Raw genomic sequence first — 19,268 nt, 5'->3', positions numbered from 1 at the left:
ATAATTAATTAAATATTAATTATGGGCCTTAGACCTATTGGGCCACACATACATAGGAAAATAATTTACATTCTCCCACTTGGCCCAATAATCACATAATATTAATATTTAATATATGAACATCAGTTGCGCATAAACAAATCTCTTCTATAATGTCCATCATAAATACCATAATACGATAAATTGCTAAATGTGAGTTATGGCGATTATATATAATTTATCTACATACTCCCTTCCATATACTACAACATTAGCAACTCAGCGATCAGGTCCATAAGCTATAAAATATTATGGTCCATAATGTCTCATTTAGACTTATCCTGTAATATCTCAAAACAATAATGTGTATACCATTATGAGAAACATGAAATCATTAATGTATATCAGAAACATATAAATGAGCTCAGAGTGTCAAAACATCATAAATACATCAGTCATAAATACAGCCAAGACCCATTCTATGTACATGTTCTTTAAATATCTTTGGCTGTAAACCTTTCGTTAATAGATCTGAAATCATGAGATCAGTTCTAATATGCTCAAGTGACACTCTTTGTTTCTGAACTTCCTCCTTGACGGTAAAGTACTTTAATTCCATATGTTTGGCACCTTTGGAGTACTTATCGTTCTTGGAGAAGAATACTGCTGCAGAATTATCACAGTAAATTTTCAGCGGCTTGGTAATGGTGTCGACAACCCCAAGTCCCGAAATAAAGTTTCGCAGCCATAATGCATGAATTGTGGCTTCAAAACATGCCACAAATTTTGCTTCCATCGTGGATGTAGCAATGACATACTGTTTGGCACTCTTCCACGATATTGCTCCTTCAGCTAATTGGAACAAATAACCAAACGTGGATTTTCTAGTGTCAATACATCCAACGAAATCTAAATCCGAGTATCCAATAACTTCCAAATGCTTGGATCTCCTATACATGAGCATGTAATCCTTCGTTCCTTTCAGGTACCTCAAAACTTTCTTGCAGCTTTCCAATAATCAATTCCTGGGTTACTTTGATATCTTCCTAGCATTCCGACCGCAAAACTAATATCCGGTCTTGTGCAAGTCTGAGCATACATCAGACTGCCAACAATTGAAGAGTAAGGAATTGATTCCATTTCCTTTCGTTCTACATCATTCTTAGGGCATTGCATGAGACTAAATTTGTCCCCTTTTTGAATTGGAACAATTCTTGCTGAACAATTATTCATGTTGAATCTCTCTAGAATTCTTTCGATATAGCCTTTCTGAGACAATCCCAATAATCCTTGTGATCTATCACGGAATATTTCTATTCCTATCACATAGGATGCCTCACCCATATCTTTCATTTTAAAATTCTTAGAGAGAAAATCTTTAGTCTCACGCAATATGCCTAAATCATTAGCAGCAAGTAGAATGTCATCAACATATAGGACTAAAAATATAAACTTGCTCCCACTGATCTTTTGGTATATACACCGATCAACGGTATTTTCCACAAATTTAAAAGATGTTATGGTATCATTAAACTTTATATACCATTGTCGTGAGGCTTGTTTAAGTCCATATATTGACTTCTTCAGTTTACACACCATTTGACCCTTTCCTTTAGTTTCGAAACCCTCTGGTTGGTCCATATAAACTTCTTCCTCGAGGTCTCCATTAAGAAAGGCAGTTTTCACATCCATTTGGTGTAACTCTAAAACATAATGAGCCACCAAAGCCATAATAATTCTTAACGAGTCTTTCTTTGAGACCGGCGAAAAAGTCTCTTTATAATCAATGCCTCATTTCTGAGTATAACCCTTGGCAACAAGTCTGGCTTTATATCTCTCAATATTGCCATTTGAATCACGTTTGGTCTTAAAGACCCATTTTCACCCGATTCTCTTAGAACTTTCTGGCAATTCAACAAGATCCCAGACTTTATTGTATTCCATGGATTTTAACTCTTCTTTATGGCATCAATCCATTTTTCAGACTCATTACTTTCTATGGCTTGTGAAAATGAAACCGGATCCTTATTAAGACCAATGTCAAAATCTGACTCTTGCAAATAAACCACGTAATCATCTGAAATAGCCGATTTTCTAACTCTTTGAGATTTTCTTAATGGCATTTCTTGTGGTTCATTTGTGTCAGATATTTGTGAGTTAGTTTCTTCATGAGGTGTTTCATCCAAATATTTCTTGGTGTTGTCAAAGTGTTCTTCAACAACTGGAACAATATTTGGTATTTGTGTGGAAGTAAGCACATTTTTGAGTAATAGAATATTGACCCTCACCTCTTTAATTTCCACACTTTACTTTTCAACACTCCCACTAACTTCACCATTCTCATTGAATTTTGCATTACCGGTTTCAACATTCTCGAACTATGGTTTGGACAGTAAAACACATACCCTTTAGATTTCTCTGGGTAACCAATAAAGTAACCACTTACTGTTCGAGAATCTAATTTCTTTTCTTGTGGATTATAAACTCTGGCTTCCACTTGGCAACCCCAAACATGCAGGTGCCTTAAACTAGGTTTCCTTCCTGTCCACAGTTCAAAAGAGATCTTTGGAACTGCCTTACTAGGAACCCTGTTTAATAAATATACATCGGTTTTAAAAGCATAAATCTACAATGATTTGGGTAATGAGGAATTACTTATCATGCTTCTAACCATATCCATAAGTGTTCGGTTGCGCCTTTCTGCAACACCATTTTGTTGAGGTATTCCTGTCATAGTATACTGTGCACATATGCCACGTTCCTCGAGGAACTTTGCAAATGGACCTGGACATTGTCCTGACTCATTATATTTTCCATAATATTCACCACCTCTATCTGACCTAATGATTTTCACCTTTTTATCTAATTGTCTTTCAACCTCATTAACAAACACCTTGAGAGCATCTGCTGTTTGAGAATTTTCTTTCAGCAAATAGATGTATCCATAACGTGAAAAATCATCGATAAAAATGATAAAATATTTCTCTCCACCAAAAGATGGAACATCAAAGGGTCCACAAATATCGGTGTGCATAATTTCAAGAAGTTGGGTGCTTCTTGTGGCACCTTTCTTACTATGTTTGGTTTGCTTTCCCTTAATGCAATCCAAACATATAGTAAGATCAGTAAAATTTAGATTCGGAAGAATCTCATTTTTTACTAATCTTTCTAACCTTTATTTGGATATATGACCCAAACGTCTATGCCACAAGTAAGCAGAACTTTCATCTAGTGAACTACGTTTAATTCCAACATTATGTTGAACATTAAGAAGGGATTCAGAAAAACCAATATCGAGTTTCAATTTATATAAACCATCACTGAGAAAGCCAGAACCATAAAAAATAGCATTCTTATATAAATTGAAACATCCATTTTCAAACTTTAAATCAAATCCAGAAACATCAAGTCTTGAAAGAGAAATCAAATTCCTAGAAACTGAAGGTACATAAAGAGTCTGTAATAGATCAAGGTAACGTCCAGTCTCCATGATCAAACGATAAGTCCCTATGCCTTCAATTGGAGCCTTCATACGATTTCCCATGAACAAGAAATCCTTATTTGGATTTGTAGTTTGGATCGTAAGGAATCCCTGCAACGTAGTAGATACATGATCAGTTGCACCAGAATCAAGCCACCAAGTATTATTAGGAACTTCTACTAAATTTGATTCGAAACATACAAAAGCACTAATTGTACCTTTCTTTTCGAACCAAGCTTTACGTTTCAGGCAATCTTTTTGATAGTGTCCTTCCTTGTTACAGAAATGACACGTATCTGCCTTATGTTCCTTGTTAGCATCCTGTTGAACTTTAGCAGGTACTTTCTTCTTCTTGAACTTGTTGGCCTTCACTTTAAGTCCTTTACCAGCTCCTTGAACCATGAGGTTAATTGAATGATTCCCTTGTTTCGTAAGTCTTGACTCCTCCTGAGTAAACATACTGGACAATTCACTAACATTCCATTTATCCTTAATAGTGTTATAGTTAATTTGAAAAGGTCCATACTCAGGAGGTAGCGAGTTCAAAATAAACTGAACTAAGAAGGAATCATCCACTTTCATCCCCAAGGTCTGAAGTCTTGCTGCAATGTAAGTCATCTCGATGATATGATTTTGCATACTACGTGACCCACCAAACTTCATGGTAGTGAGTTCAGCCATTAGTGTACCAGCGAGAGACTTATCTGCAGAACAAAAATGTTCTTCCACAAACTTCAGGTATTCCTTGGCACTTTCTGTTTGTGGAATAGTACTCTTAATGTTGTTGGCAATATTCATTCGCATAAACATAAGGCTTAGCCTGTTAGAGCGTTCCCATGCTTTATGGAAAGACTTCTCATCCGCACTGCTCGAATCAGTAATGGCAGCGGGCTTATCATTCAGCAGAGCCAAGTCAAGATCCATCACACCTAAGTGGAACTGGACTTGTTCACACCATTCAGAGAAGTTCAATCCATTGAACACAGTAACAGACGAAGCAAGCGAATGAAAAGGAATAGCTACAAAATAGATAATACATGCTCACAAATCAATATGGATTCAACAAAACAGTTAAAGCATATCGCAATTCTCCTTTGGGTAGATACTACGACACACTATCATAATTTAAATGCCATTTAGTCTTAATAGGTAATTAATTATTTTTAACCAAATATATATGTCATCTTTGGACAGACAATATATATTTGACTAATAATATTAATTTACCTCTTAATATTCACTATTCATAGAATAATTGATGCACCTTTGGGTAAATCCTTAAGTTCAAGCAATTGTAAAAATTAATTTATCCACTATTTTTAAATTATAGGCATTTCATTAATTTCATGGATAAACTATAATTTTATGTATGCATATTTCTAAACATACTAGTTTGGTCACTTTGGCGACTAACAAACTATATAAACATAAATGCATACATAAAATAAATAATAAATGGCTTTATCAACTGATAGTCCAAAACAATTTATTTTATGGCTCAACAATAGATACAATCAGCTTTACGGCTTATGCGGAAGAACCATGAATTGAAACCTTATAAGTATCAAATAAACGACATCCTTAAAGGAATTAGTCATCCATGTTGACCTCAAATTGGACTTCATAATTAATACATAAATTTCAGGTAAAATAAAGAAGTTAAACTTAACAGGCAGAATCGTGTGGGCTTAAATCAGCTTACTACAGTAGGGCATCTATAAACAACTTTCACGTGTTTATCATATTTTGCATAATTGCCTCTTAAAAACTATTAAACACTCAAATCTGTAACACACACTTTAATTGGTGGTGGTTAGAAGGTTTAAAAAATTGGCTACAGTTGATTATGTCTTTTAGGTCGTGAAGCAAGAATAATGTTATAGCGATTTCGACCAACAGAAAACCAACAAGGATGATAAAACATTTAAAGACATGATTTCGTAATTGTCGAATGCACACGCAATTTTTTAACCAGCAACTAATTCATATATATTGTTCTTTTCAACGAAGGTTATCAGTTCAAGTAATCCATGCTCTGATACCACATGTAAGAATAAACTTTAATTGCACCAGGATCTTGAACATGATCATCTTACATGTAATTATCATAGAAAACATACCTGAAGCGGAATCCATGACCTTGAAGCGGAAGTGTTAATTCAAAACTAGTTTCTCGCCCCTTGCCCTAACTTTATGTTACCGCCGTCTTTAGAGATGGAAGAGAGAATACAAATACGGTAACCCTAATGAGTGGGGAGATGACCAATTTATAGAGGTTCTCACTTAATCTGGTACGTCCATCAAGTAACCAATCGGACAGATGAGATTTGATAATTAATTAAATATTAATTATGGGCCTTAGACCTATTGGGCCACACATACATAGGAAAATAATTTACATGCCTGCCTTTTTTGCTTCTGCCATTGATTTTAAGTCCTCGAGTAGGTTCATGTAAAAATAATTAGTTGTTTCTTGTTTCAAGTTTCCTATGTGACTTGTTACTCGAAGAGCCTAAATTGTCAATTCCAGCAAATTTCGATGAAGAATGTAGACTTTGACTTTGGAATAGGCAAAAAAAAGCATACATAGCAAAATAAGAAGGAAGAAAAAACATACATAGCAAAATTGTATGCCTCGTTAGGATTAGTAAGGTAAGGTTTAGCCCGGTTTGTGTTGCCTTGGTCTTATGCCATTGGAAATTATCCACACGGCTATGAAATTATATGCCCTCGTGAGACGTTGCCGACAGCTACACCATGAATCCTCTACATGAGGCTGTCATCATAAGGCAGTGTGAGGCGCAGAGGAGTGATTATATAGCCAAGGCATATGGGTAACAATACCGGTGCTATTGTCCCCCTTATTTCTACTCGTCCTAATTGTTGTATTTTTATTTTTCTTTTATTAATAAAAAATTAGCCCTAGGCGCTTGCCTAGCGGATTGCTAAAAAAATATATATAAAAAGGCAGAAGGAGAATATATTCAGTTAGTTGCACTTGCCGCCACACATGATATGTTTTGGTGAAAGCAGCTGGACTTATACAAAATAACAAAATAAACCTTCTTCTCTTCTTTTATGGAATCGAAGTTTAATTTACCGTTCCAATACTTTTCTAATAGATTTTCTTATATTCTTGTAGCCTTGTTCATGTTGCTGGATAACACCTGCTGAATTTAGACTGATTTTGGGGTAAACGGTTTAACCATTTCTAGTGTAAATTTACATATATTATTTTACCAATAGTTATTCATCGTCTTTTCAAAATTTTGTACTTACAGGTTTTGAAGATTGAAGCTACAAGTCAAAATACAAGTTTAGAGGAAACACAAGCTTATTATTATTTTGCTAGGAATGTTATGTAAAACATGATATCATAGTCTAGCTCAGGATGTTAGCTAAGTTTTTTTTGCTAAGGTGTTGAGCAAATATTGAAACTAAAATCATGGGATGTTAACATTGTAATTAATACCTTTTTATATAGAAATTTAATATTTATTGAAAAAAATTAATGTTTTGTGACATCGAGCTTTAAGACTACTTGTGGTTAATAAGAGACCAGAAATATGGTCGTTATAGTTACTACAATTATTTTAAATAGGAACCAATGTTGCTCGTCTCTAAAAGATAATATATGACCAGTTAAAGGTTGGTCGCTAAAACTGGTTAACGACCGGAAAATATATATTTTCCATAATATATGTATCGTCTATTAGGGAGGAGAAGGCTGGTCGCTAAAATTGTTTAACGACGGGCAAATATATATTTTTTACAATATATTAATTGTCTACAGGGACGAGATATGTAGTCTCTAAAGGTATTTAACGACTAAATTTTTCTTCCGTCTCTAAAAACATTTAACGACCAGGTTTCTAAACCCGTCGCTATTGAGCTTTAGCGGCGGAAGCTATTACGACGGGTGTCGACCGGCTTTTTCCGTCGCAATTGCTCTATTAGGACCAGATTTCCCTTCCTTAAAGGCCATTTTTCTTGTAGTGCTTATTTCCTGACCTGGTATAGGCAGTACCATCACCCTGAGGTCTCTCCCCTTATGCTCTTTGTGGAACCCTTTCCAGATTAGTCAATCACTCTAGGATCAGTTCCAATGTGTTCTGTATTCCATTTTGAGTGCTGCGAAGTTCTCTTGAGTGGTTATAACCTCATTCAGAACCTCCTCTTGTCTAACTAGTTTATCATCCATAACTTTCAGCCTAGTTCCTTCAACCATCACCTCTTTCACAGTCGTAGAATCGAGGCTCTGATACCAATTGTGATAAACTCAATTGAAATAAGGAAATAAACAACAATAATGGAAATGGAATGATTTTTGGGGCAATTTTCTGTTTATATTGATAAGAGAAAAAACGATTACAAAGCTGAATGAAAATTAACTACTCCCTAACTAGACTCCATGGCAGCGGAATCCTGAAGAAGAGAAGAGAAGAAGAAGAGTTGTTAGGAAGAAGAAAGAGAGTGAGAAGAGAGAAGATAGAAATCGAAGAGAGAGAGAGAAGGAAAATACCCTGATGAACGATGCCTTCTCCACTCTGTTGAAGTTGGTTATAACAATCCTTCAGCTGACGTGGCCAAATCGTAGCCCTTGGAGTTCATTAATACCTAATCTAATCCTAGGCGTTCATTCAAATTTCTGTTACTCCCTTTCCCATTTTCTGTTATTGCCTATTCTCATTTGCCATTTCGAATCCGAGCTGCTGCTTCTTCTTAATAGGTCATGACATATTATTTGACGATTTAGTTTATAAACTCGATTTTGCTGTGTTGCCATACCTTATAAGTTATAAGTATATGATTTTGGCACATCTACCATTCTTAAATTTTGTTTTGTCTTTCTGTTCTTGATAGATAACGAAATTATTATTTTTAGGGTGTACATGTGCTTATTCCTACTTGTAATAAGTGATTGTTGCGGTTTCTTTTAATTAAGAAAAGAATTTACGTTGGTGTTGCTTTAGTGTCAATGACATGCGGTGTTCTATTTAGTTATGAAAATTTCTATCTCTCAGTTATATGTTATTGCATCATACAGTACAAAGGTAACAATTAACGCAGATTTGCAATTCTTTTAAGCTAAGGTTGAATTAGTTCTACCACGTTAGTTCGATGATAACTAATTTAATATGTTGCATTCACCATTGTTAGATAAATTGTTAGGGGGGAAACGAAGCTAAAAATGGGTCCAACCTTAATTTTCGACACATGAAAAAGGATTCCTCTATGAACCGTACTTGAACAGACGTTGTTCCCAAACCAATCGCGTTTTAATTCATTCTCTTCCTTTATTACGTCATACTAAGTTCATGTGCTTTCTATTCTTCCTTATTACCCTAAGTTTTTAACTAATCATTTACTTTTTGCAATAGGAAAAGTTGAAGAGGAACTTAAAATCTATATTATATTAAAAGGTTTTGTTTTTTTAATGTTTTTTTTATATAAGCCGTCTTGTAATGATGCGGGTTTGGCATCGACCCCTACCATGTAGATTAATAACCAAAAGCTAAAGATATGAAGGAGGGGACACAAAACCTAACCTCCTCAGAATATAGATAAGAATTGGACATGTCCAACTCTTTACAATAAGCTTGCAAAAATCCGATGCTATGAAATGTAAAACAAGGTGGAGAGTATACAATAAGCAGCCAAAAAGTCCTCTCCATAATGCATGTTAATGCTACGCTCAGGACAAAAATCAACAACATAGTTAACTTAGTCATTAGCATCATATACAAAAGTAGTCTTGGAGGCTCTTATTCTGAAGCTTGCAAATTGATCCTTATCCATAAAGCATAGACCTCTAGCTTGACTTGGAAGTTCATAAGCAGAGAAATACCATTTAGTACTGGTTCTTTCTGATCCTTCTTTGGCCAGTGCAACCGCGACCCTATTAGCCTCTCTATAGCAATGTGTGACGTGGAATGCCTCAAAGTTTATCATGATTTTTTGAATTTCCTCTATGTTGTGTCTTAAATTCCAAGGAGGTTTTATCTTCCCATTAATCCAACTGACCACCAACAAGGAATCTAATTCGACACAGATCTTGCCAATTCTTTGATCCTTGCACCATTTAAGGCCAACAAATTATTAAAAGGTTTTTGTTAACATAGGAAGTTAGAAGAATAACAATTATTTGACTATGAAGGAGCTTAGAACGATATGGTGTAAGGTAGAACCGTAGAAGGAATAACAACTCTAATCCAATTATAAGTCAGAAAAAACTCAAAATCTCTACGAAAAATGTTGATCACCTTTTTACAACTTAAAAATAAAGTTTACCTTAAATATAGCACTCATATTATATCTTTTAAATATTTAGGACTTTAAAATTAACTAAAATTTAGAGTGTTAATTTTTTTCTTAGTTAAACATTCCTAATGTTCAGGAAGTTAAAATTAAGTAAAACTTGACTTATATTAATTCTTTCCATATTAATTCTTACCTCTACCCTTCGGGGTAGGGGTAAGGTCTGCGTACATATTACCCTCCCCAGACCCCACTTGTGGGATTATACTGGGTCGCTGTTGTTGTTGTTGTTGTTGTAGTTAAATGCTGTAAAACAATTATAACTCCTTCTTTGAGATTGGAATATTTAATATCTTTTCTTGACAAAAGAATCGTGAAACTCTTCTACTTTATTTTCTTTCCTTATAAAACTTGTACGTACATATTCCACATGCAAAGTATGATGGGAACTTTAAAAATCAGTGAATTCAATAATTTTTCATAACTTATTAAATCAGAGAAGTGATTATGTTTGAATAATTTGTTTGTCTTGTTAAATTTTCATGTTTTAGGAATGCTTTATTTGCCCACGCACATTTCGCAAAGTTATATAAATGATAAATTCCGTTAACATTTTATATTAGTAACTAAACCTCATTACATGAATAATATTGAAATATTTGAGGGGAAATAAATTGAAAAGACATAATATTTAATCTTTCAATTGTGTTATCCGATAAACTTTGAAAAATCCTAATAAAAGTATAATTAAACATGTTTCTGCCTTCTAGAATGAATTTGAGAATTTCGTTTCAAAAATATTTCCATAAAAACTCTTAAATCTTTAAGATTGTGTTTTTGTTCAAACTAAAAGGGAAGTGTGATAACTTGTGAAATTGAACTAAAAAAAGAAGAAGAAAGTTTGGAATATGTTGGATTATGATTGAGGACTTCTATAAGACAGAAATTTCTCTTTTATTGAGTTAGAAATATAAAATAATACTCATATAAATTTTTTTAAAAAAATTACTCATGGAAATAAGGTACATGTACGACACGCGTACACTAACACTAGTTTTACTTAAAAATATATGTGCGGAACTTTCAACGGGGTGAAATTTTTTGTTACGGAAGTATGTACTCACGTATGATTTTTTGTCATAAGTAATTATTAAAGTTTCAAAATATTTGGTCAAAATCTCTAGAATCTTAGAGCTTCTGTCCATATGTATTATAAATATAAATGTTATATATGAGTAACTTTACAAAAAATACACTATTATAAAGATGGTTAGAGATAAAATATAATATAAAAAGTTAGTTTCGAAAAAACTTTAGTTTTATAATAAAGGCCAAATACATAGACAACCCATAAAACTTGATCTAATTTTTCATTTTGGCACTCTAACTCAGTCTTGTTCCATTTTGGCCCTCCAACTCCATTTCTTGTGTTCCACTTTAACATAAAAGCTGACTCCAGTAAAAAAATAAAAAAAGCAGCGCGTGTATTCACATAAATCTGATGTGTAATTATATCCAATCAAATATTTCCATTTCAGCCATGTCAAACCAAATCCCTAAACCTTATATCCAAACCCGACCCACCAAATCCAATAAAAATACGCTTCCACCTTCACTGTCCTGTAAAAATACACCCCTTACTGTGACCCTACTCCGTAAAAATCCCTAATCCAACATGAGGTAACCTTCGATTTTTGATGGTTTCTTCATGATCTGAAGACGTGATTGCTGGCCTTAGAAGTAGTGAATGTTGTGGTTCTTGTACTGGTAAGTGTCGATTTTTCAATGCATTGCTGTTTTTGGCCCTATTTTTTTGGTCTAGGTATATTGGGAAATTGATACGAAAGCTAGGTTTTGTATTTTTGAAAACAGTGTGTGTATAATACTGTTGGTAATCGTCTCTTTCTTCTTTTTCATGTCAGATTAAAGTTAAAAAAAATGGCAGAGGATTATATTATTGTCCATTTCCACCATGGTGGAACTTTTATCAATGCGCCTGACCCGAAATACATTGGTGAGAGAGAAATAAAGGTAACTCCTATTCACAAGGATCACTTTTCTGTTGTCGAGTTGATTAATTATTCAAAGGACATGGGGTACGAAACCGTTGGGGGATTCTATGTATTTAACTCTAATTCCAATGGTTTTGTTCTGTTTGAAAATGACAACCAGATTTTGAATATTGTATCTCAACTTAAACATGGTGTTTTTCTTGATTTGTTTATTAGTCATGTTGGTTTGCTGGAAGAAGGGGTCCCATTTGGCTTAGACAGTTCAATAAATAATGGGTCTAGGGCAACATTAGATGGCTTAGACAATATAAATGCTCAACAAAACTATTGTAGAAACCTAACCTCTCATTGAACAGGTAGAAAACAACACATATTTGACTAGAAAGGAAGAAAGCTCTAATCTAGGAGATGACAATACTATTTTGCCTTCAGATCTGGAGAGTAGTGAATCTGAATTAGATGTTATACCTGAGGAAGATGATAGTGAGTTAGATGATGAGTGTAGAGCCTTAAGTCAAGAAAGAAGAAGAAAAAACAATCAAAACCCAAAGAAAAAAAAAGGAAGAATCCTACTCCCACACCAGAGGTTGTTAGGAGAGGCCGGAGTAGACAAAGGGTTTGATGACATTGAGAGGCCAAACAAAAGAGACAAGTATGCGGGAAGATTAGGGGGGAATGAGGACTACTACAGTAGTTCAGATATTGGAAGTGATGATAGTCGAGATGAGTTGGATGTTCTAGCTGAAAGGGGTGTTGACTTACTAGCTAGAAGGAAGAGTAAAAAATTAAGATTTGACCCAGATTGTAAAATAACTATATTTGAGCTTGGTATGGTCTTTGAGAATGCTATGCAATTTAGGAAAGCAGTGCAATCTTATGCTATAGAGTACAAAGTTCAGCTAAAATTTAATCCCAATGAGAAGCACAAGATTAGAATAAAGTGTAAAAGCAAAGGGCTATGTACATGGGAGCTATATGCAAGCACTGACAGAGATTCTGGGGACTTTATTGTGAAGAAATATCAACCAATTCACAAGTGCACTACCAAAAACAAAAACAAGTTGTGCACTTCCAAGTATATTACACATAAATATAAAGACAGGATCATATCCCCACCAAATATAAAACTTTGGGAAATTAGGGAGTGGGTTAGGGATCAAGAGGACTTATATGTGGGAAGGACTATCTGTTATAGAGCTAAGTGTATGGTAATCAAGCAGTTCATGGGGGACTGGAAGTTGGAATTCTCTAGGTTGTGTGACTATGTTGATATCATTAAAAGCACAAATCCTGGAATTGTTTGTTGGATCAGGATAGATAAAGATACTAAACCTGGAAAGAACTTGTTTGTGTATTTTTATGTGTGTTTTGATGCTCTTAAAAGAGGGTGGTTAGAAGGTTGTAGGAAAATTATTGGATTTGATGGATGCTTCTTGAAGGAGCTATGTAAAGGTGAGTTGCTAGTAGCTGTTGGTAAAAATGGGAATAATCAAATGTTTCCTATAGCTTGGGCTGTTGTTGACCAGGAGACAAAGCACTCTTGGACTTGGTTCATTGAAAATTTGATTTCAGACTTGAACTTAGGAGATGGAGTCGGCTTAACAGTTATGTTAGATATGCAAAAGGTATTCTCTTTTAAATAATCTATTTCTATTTGTATAATGTAATGTTTCTACAATTTTATTGTTGACTTAAATTGTTATTTTGTTGTTTTGTAGGGTATGGTTCCAACTATTAGTGAGCTATTACCTAATGCAAAGCATAGAATATTTGGTTGGTGCAAAAAACTGTATTGCCGAAATTCTGGAAATTTAGCAATCTATTGAGCTACTTGAAATCAACAAACAAGAAATTTTGCAATTGACCAAATTGATTTATCACCAACTAATATGACCTTTTGAAACTTGAAAGGGCTGACCAATTGTCACGACCCAATTCCCGAACCGATCGTGATGACACCTCTCTTGAAGACAAGGCCAGCCAGTCTAACCCAATTCATCTTTTAAAGCAGTTAATTAACACAAATATAGATAATAATGCGGAAGTCCAGCCCGACACAGCCCTAACCGGGGTGTCACAAGTCACGAGCATCTATAAGAATGAAATTTCCACTTTACAGTCTAGAAATACACTGAACAAGAATAATGAATAACATAGAAAGACAGTGGTGCTGCGAACGCTGGCAGTCACCTCGCTAAAACCTCTACAACTCTGCCTCCATGCAGCGAATACCCGCTACCGGGTGAACAAATACCTGCAACTGCACGCAAGGTGCAGGGAGTAAAGTGAGTACTCCAACTCAGTAAGTAATAAAGGTAAATAATAACTGAGCAGCAAGAAAACACGTAAAACAACCAACATGCTATATAGAAGCAGTGTAAAACTCCTTGAGAAAAATCAGTGAAGCTGTGAATTCTTTAGAAAATACCTTGGCTCAGTTTTAAACCTCTTTTGAAAATGATCTTTTCAACAGTTGTGAAATAATTTCAAAACAATTAGTGCCGCTATGCACATAAATCCGCCCCTCGGGCACAAATACCACAATTAAACAAGTAAACGACAAGTGAGTATGCAAAATGAACATATAAACCTCGCCCCTCGGGCAATCATATAGAATAGTACCAGCCCCTCGGGCACAAATTAGTTCCTGGTCAGCCATTGTTACCTGACCTCACGGTGTTTTTCCTGGTCAGTCATTGTTACCTGACCAAATTGCATCATACAGTGTCATTGTTACCATTGTCCTGGTCAGTCATTGTTACCTGACCAAATTGCATCATACAGTGTCATTGTTACCACTGTCTCAAATCACATGGGTACCCGCGCTCACTGTGGGTGTGCAGACTCCGGAGGGGCTCCTACAGCCCAAGCACAATAATAACATAAGGCCTGAAAGCCTTCTCACTTCACTCATAAGGCCTGAAAGCCTCCTCACATCACTCATAAGGCCTGAAAGCCTCCTCACATCACTCAAGCCACCGCGTGGCATAAATAGTAACTCAAGCCCTCGGCTTCATAGCACTCACCATATCCTCACATATGGCCCTTGGCCTCGCTCAGTCCGAAAATCATCACAATCCCCTTGGGCATTTGTAAAACAGTAGTTCTCAGCCCAAAATATCATTTAGAAATATCATTTGAGTTTCAAATCTGTATAAAAGTGGTTGAGTATGTAAAACAATAATCATCAACAGGACTGAGTTTAAATATAAATCAAAATAGTGAGGAAATAGTGATAAAAATTCACGAAGGATTCAAATAATTGGCACGAAGCCCAAATATGGCAAACAACCCAAATCATGATGATAACAAATCAGTTTCAATCAAATATGCAGTAAAATCATCAATACAGGATGGACCAAGTCATAATCCTCAGTAGTAAAGGACCTCGCGCTCTTCATCCAGCACGTGTCTCACCTCAATATAGCACTATGATGTGCAATCCGGAGTTTTAAACCCTCAGGACATCATTTGCACTCATTACTCACCTCAAACCGGCTACTTCTTTAGCTCGCGACACCTTTGCCCTTCGAATTGGCCTCCACGTGCGTCGAATCTATCCAAAATCAGAACGAATATGTCATAATATGAAAAGGGAACAAAGCCCAATCAAAACAATCGAAAAATACCAAAATTTTCGAAATTAGCAAAAACTCGAGCCCCGGGCCCACGTCTCAAAATTCAAAATTTTTTACATCAATGGGTTCCTTATCTCTCCACGAGTCTAACCATACCCAAATTATCAAATTCCCATAATATTTCGACCCTCAAATTCTCAATTCTATCCGAGAGGGTTTTTAACTTTTTCCGCTAAATTCACGGATTAAATACCAAAACATGTAATAGATTCGAGTAATCTAACCAAAATTGAGTAAAGAATACTTACCCCGTTGTTCTCTCCGAAAATCTCCCGAAAAATTGCCTTATCCGAGCTCCAAATCATTAAAAATGGAAAATCTCCCGAACTTAACATTCTGTCCGGTACTGTTCACGGGGTTACTGTACACTGAAATGTTCACGGATCACTGTTCACCCAGCGCGGTTACTGTTCACGCGCGGTGACTGTTCACGGTACTGTTCACTGGGTACTATTTCTGCAATTTTTCTCCAAATTTTTCCAAGTACGAAATCACTCCGAAACACTCCCGAGCCCTCGGGGCTCCTAACCAAACATATACACTAACTCAACAACATCCTACGAACTTAACCGTGCGATCAAATCGCCAAAATAACGTCATATACCATGAATTAAGCTTTAAAATCCAAGAATTCTTTCAAATTTCATAAAACATCAAATTTTCCATTTTGAGTCCGAAACACATCAAATGACGTCCGTTTTCAACCAAACTTTACAGAAAGTGCTTAAACTATATATATGACCTGTACCGGGCATCGGAACTAAAATACGGGCCCGATATCATCACTGTCTAATCAAATTTCACTTCCATTTTCCTTAAATATTTTCAGAAAACAAATTTTCTCAAAAATTCATTTCTCGGGAGTATGACCTCGGAATTTTATGATTCTTGTTCCTATGAGTCACAAATAATGATACAAACATAGCCCTTCAGTCGAAACTCAATTCGGAGCTTATTTGCTCAGTTCAATACCCATTTCACTCGTTAAACAATTAACTCATGTTTCGTGTGAAAAACCCAATTGCGACTTAATGAAATTAGACCAAACTTTCCAGATCAGTCCTATAATTCATTATCAAAATTTCAGAAGTATCGAAATCAAATTTCGATCTTTAGAACTAAAAATGGACCTTTGGATCATTACATGCTTATGCTCAAAACAGCAAAAATCTTCCAAAAACTCTTCCAAAACTTATCCGAGCCTCATGTGACCCCGACCAAACATGCCAACACACCCCATAACATCATTCAAACTTTTTTCAATCAACAAAATACCTCAAACAACATCAAAACCATCAATTCACATCGAATTCAAGCCTAAGTTTTCCAAAAACTTCCGAAACACGCATTTGATAAAAAACACGACCAAATCACCTCCGAATGACATGAAATTTTGCACACACATCCCAAATCACATAATGAAGCTACAACAACTCTCGGAATTCCATTCCGACCCTTGGATCAAAATCTCACCTATCAACCGGAAATCGCTAAAATACTACTTTTGCCAATTCAAGCCAAATTCCACACCGGACCTCCAAAACCAATTCCGATCGCGCTCCTAAGTCATAAATCACCTAATGGAGCTAGAAAAATCATAAAAATTCCGATCCGAGATCATTTACACATAAGTCAACTCTTGGTCAAGCCTTTCAAATTTAAAGCTTTCAACTGAGACTATTCTTCCAAATTCATTCTGATTAACCTGAAACCCAACACCAATGATTTACATAAGTCATAATACACCACACGGGGCAAGTAATGCCCAAGAACTGGCGAGCGAAGTGCAAAAGCTCAAAACGACCGGTCGGGTCGTTACACCAATTACATCAATAAAACCCAGGAAAACCTTGCCAATTCCATAACATGAACACAACAAGAAACACAACTAACTTCTTCCACATAGCCAACTTTGCATCTCTTTCTTTTACTTTGTTTAGCAAACCATAAATAACTTTGTTCGCTTGAGCTGAAAACTCATCATCATGCCATCTAAAATAATTGCAGCCACGCTGTAAAACACAAGAAAAATGCAAATAAATCAATGTAAATAGAGACAAGAAAATGAGAACACTAAAAATGAAATTCGAAAATGATTCACTTACTTTGTCAAATTTACACCCATAAAAGCGACGACCTGGATTTTTTGGTGTCCATGATACTTTCAGTTCAACTTGAAATCCACAACAACAAATATCCATTCCATTGTGAGAAAATAATTTTCTTTGAGATACAAATTCACTTCAAACTTCAAGCTTAGTTGAAATAAACCCACAATAAAGAAATCAGATTAAATAAATGGGGCAAAGTAAAAAATCGACGGATTGGCCTTCAAACTTGGCTCTTTGAAACTTTGAGAGTGAAGGTGGGGCAAAGTAAATGAGGAAGGAAAATAATGGGGAAAGAAGATGGGGGATTAAATATGGGGCCAACATTTATATTGTTACCGTTGGAGATGGAAATTTGGCTAAAAAAATATCCCTCACGCGCCTACAAGGTGTGGCAAATCACACACTCAATCTAGTTAGCTTTTGTGTTAAAGTGGAATACAAAAAATGGGGTTGGAGGGCCAAAATGGAACAAGACTAAGTTAGAGTGCCAAAATGAAAAATTAGGCGAAGTTTAGTGGGTTGTCTATGTATTTGGCATATAATAAAATATTATTATATAAGGTGGTTGTTATTGAGATTTGGATTTCTTTTTTCGTACCAAAAATAAACTTTTCCGATACACGTAGTTTAGGAAAAGATTTTAGTTTTTTTTGCCTATCAAAGTCTTGGAAGTTTCATTACCTCCATAACCGTCTCCGTTCCAGTCCTTGCCACTGCTCATTCTCATGTGGCTCTTTCGCCTTCAGTAGTTACTGATCAGGTTTTTCTAATCTCTTTGCTCTCTGCTTAAAATTGATGGTAATTACAATTTGTTTTGGATATTTGACACCATACTTTGTTTCAAGTAATTAGGGAATTGGGACCATCATTAGTTTGTGTTTCGAGTTCAATTACTGACTTAAGATTGCCTTCTTCACTTTTGCTACGTGACTTCCGGTGAGGAATTGACTATCTTCTTAATTAGTTTATTTTGAGAAATTAGAATTTTTTATATATTTTAATTTCACTTCTGTTCCCAACCCCTACATTGTGTTTACAGGTTATTCTTTGTGACTTAATTTGTCTTTTGGGCAATTAGTGTAAGTTAAACTTTACAAGGGAAGCATCATGATGTTACTTTAAATTTTTTAATTCTTGTTTTTTGGCAATTAGTGTAACATGTCTTTTTTTTTTTTTTTTTGTTTCAAGAAACAGAAACTCGTAGAGACAGTTATAATAATAATAGAGTCTTTATTATGCATTTTTATGGTACTAATATATCGGCTCCTGTTGCTTTTTTTGAGCCGAGGGTCTTCTGGAAACAGCCTCTCTACCCTTCGGGGTAGGGGTAAGGTCTGCGTACATATTACCCTCCCAGACTCCACTTGTGGGATTATACTGGGTCGTTGTTGTTGTAAGAGGTGTTTGTCCGAGCAGGAGCTAGAGTGTCGTCAGCAATTCAGCCGAACCATAGCTTTGGTTCAAACCCTGTATTTGTCTTACAAAATCCATTGAATATGTATAAATTATTAATTTAGAACCCAATAACTTAAAACGATTATAATCCCGAACCCATAAGCTTGAAATTCTGACTCCGAGCAAGCATCCATGTGAGATGCTTAAATAGTCTAAATTTTTATCCTGTCTAGCCGAGTCTAAATTTTGTATTTTATATTTGTGTTGCCGCTATATATAGACATGGTCCATTCCCTTTTTCTTTTGTTTTGAACTGTACAGTGTCACTTTTGGTAATAAAATATGTTCAGTTATAAAACAAAAAAGTAGATTCTTAATTAGTAAAATGTGCTTC

Source organism: Nicotiana tabacum, chromosome 18 (assembly GCF_000715075.1).
Source record: "Nicotiana tabacum cultivar K326 chromosome 18, ASM71507v2, whole genome shotgun sequence".
NCBI lineage: Eukaryota > Viridiplantae > Streptophyta > Magnoliopsida > Solanales > Solanaceae > Nicotiana > Nicotiana tabacum.
The sequence above is the reverse complement of the archived record's forward strand: the minus strand, read 5'-3'. Positions refer to the sequence as shown.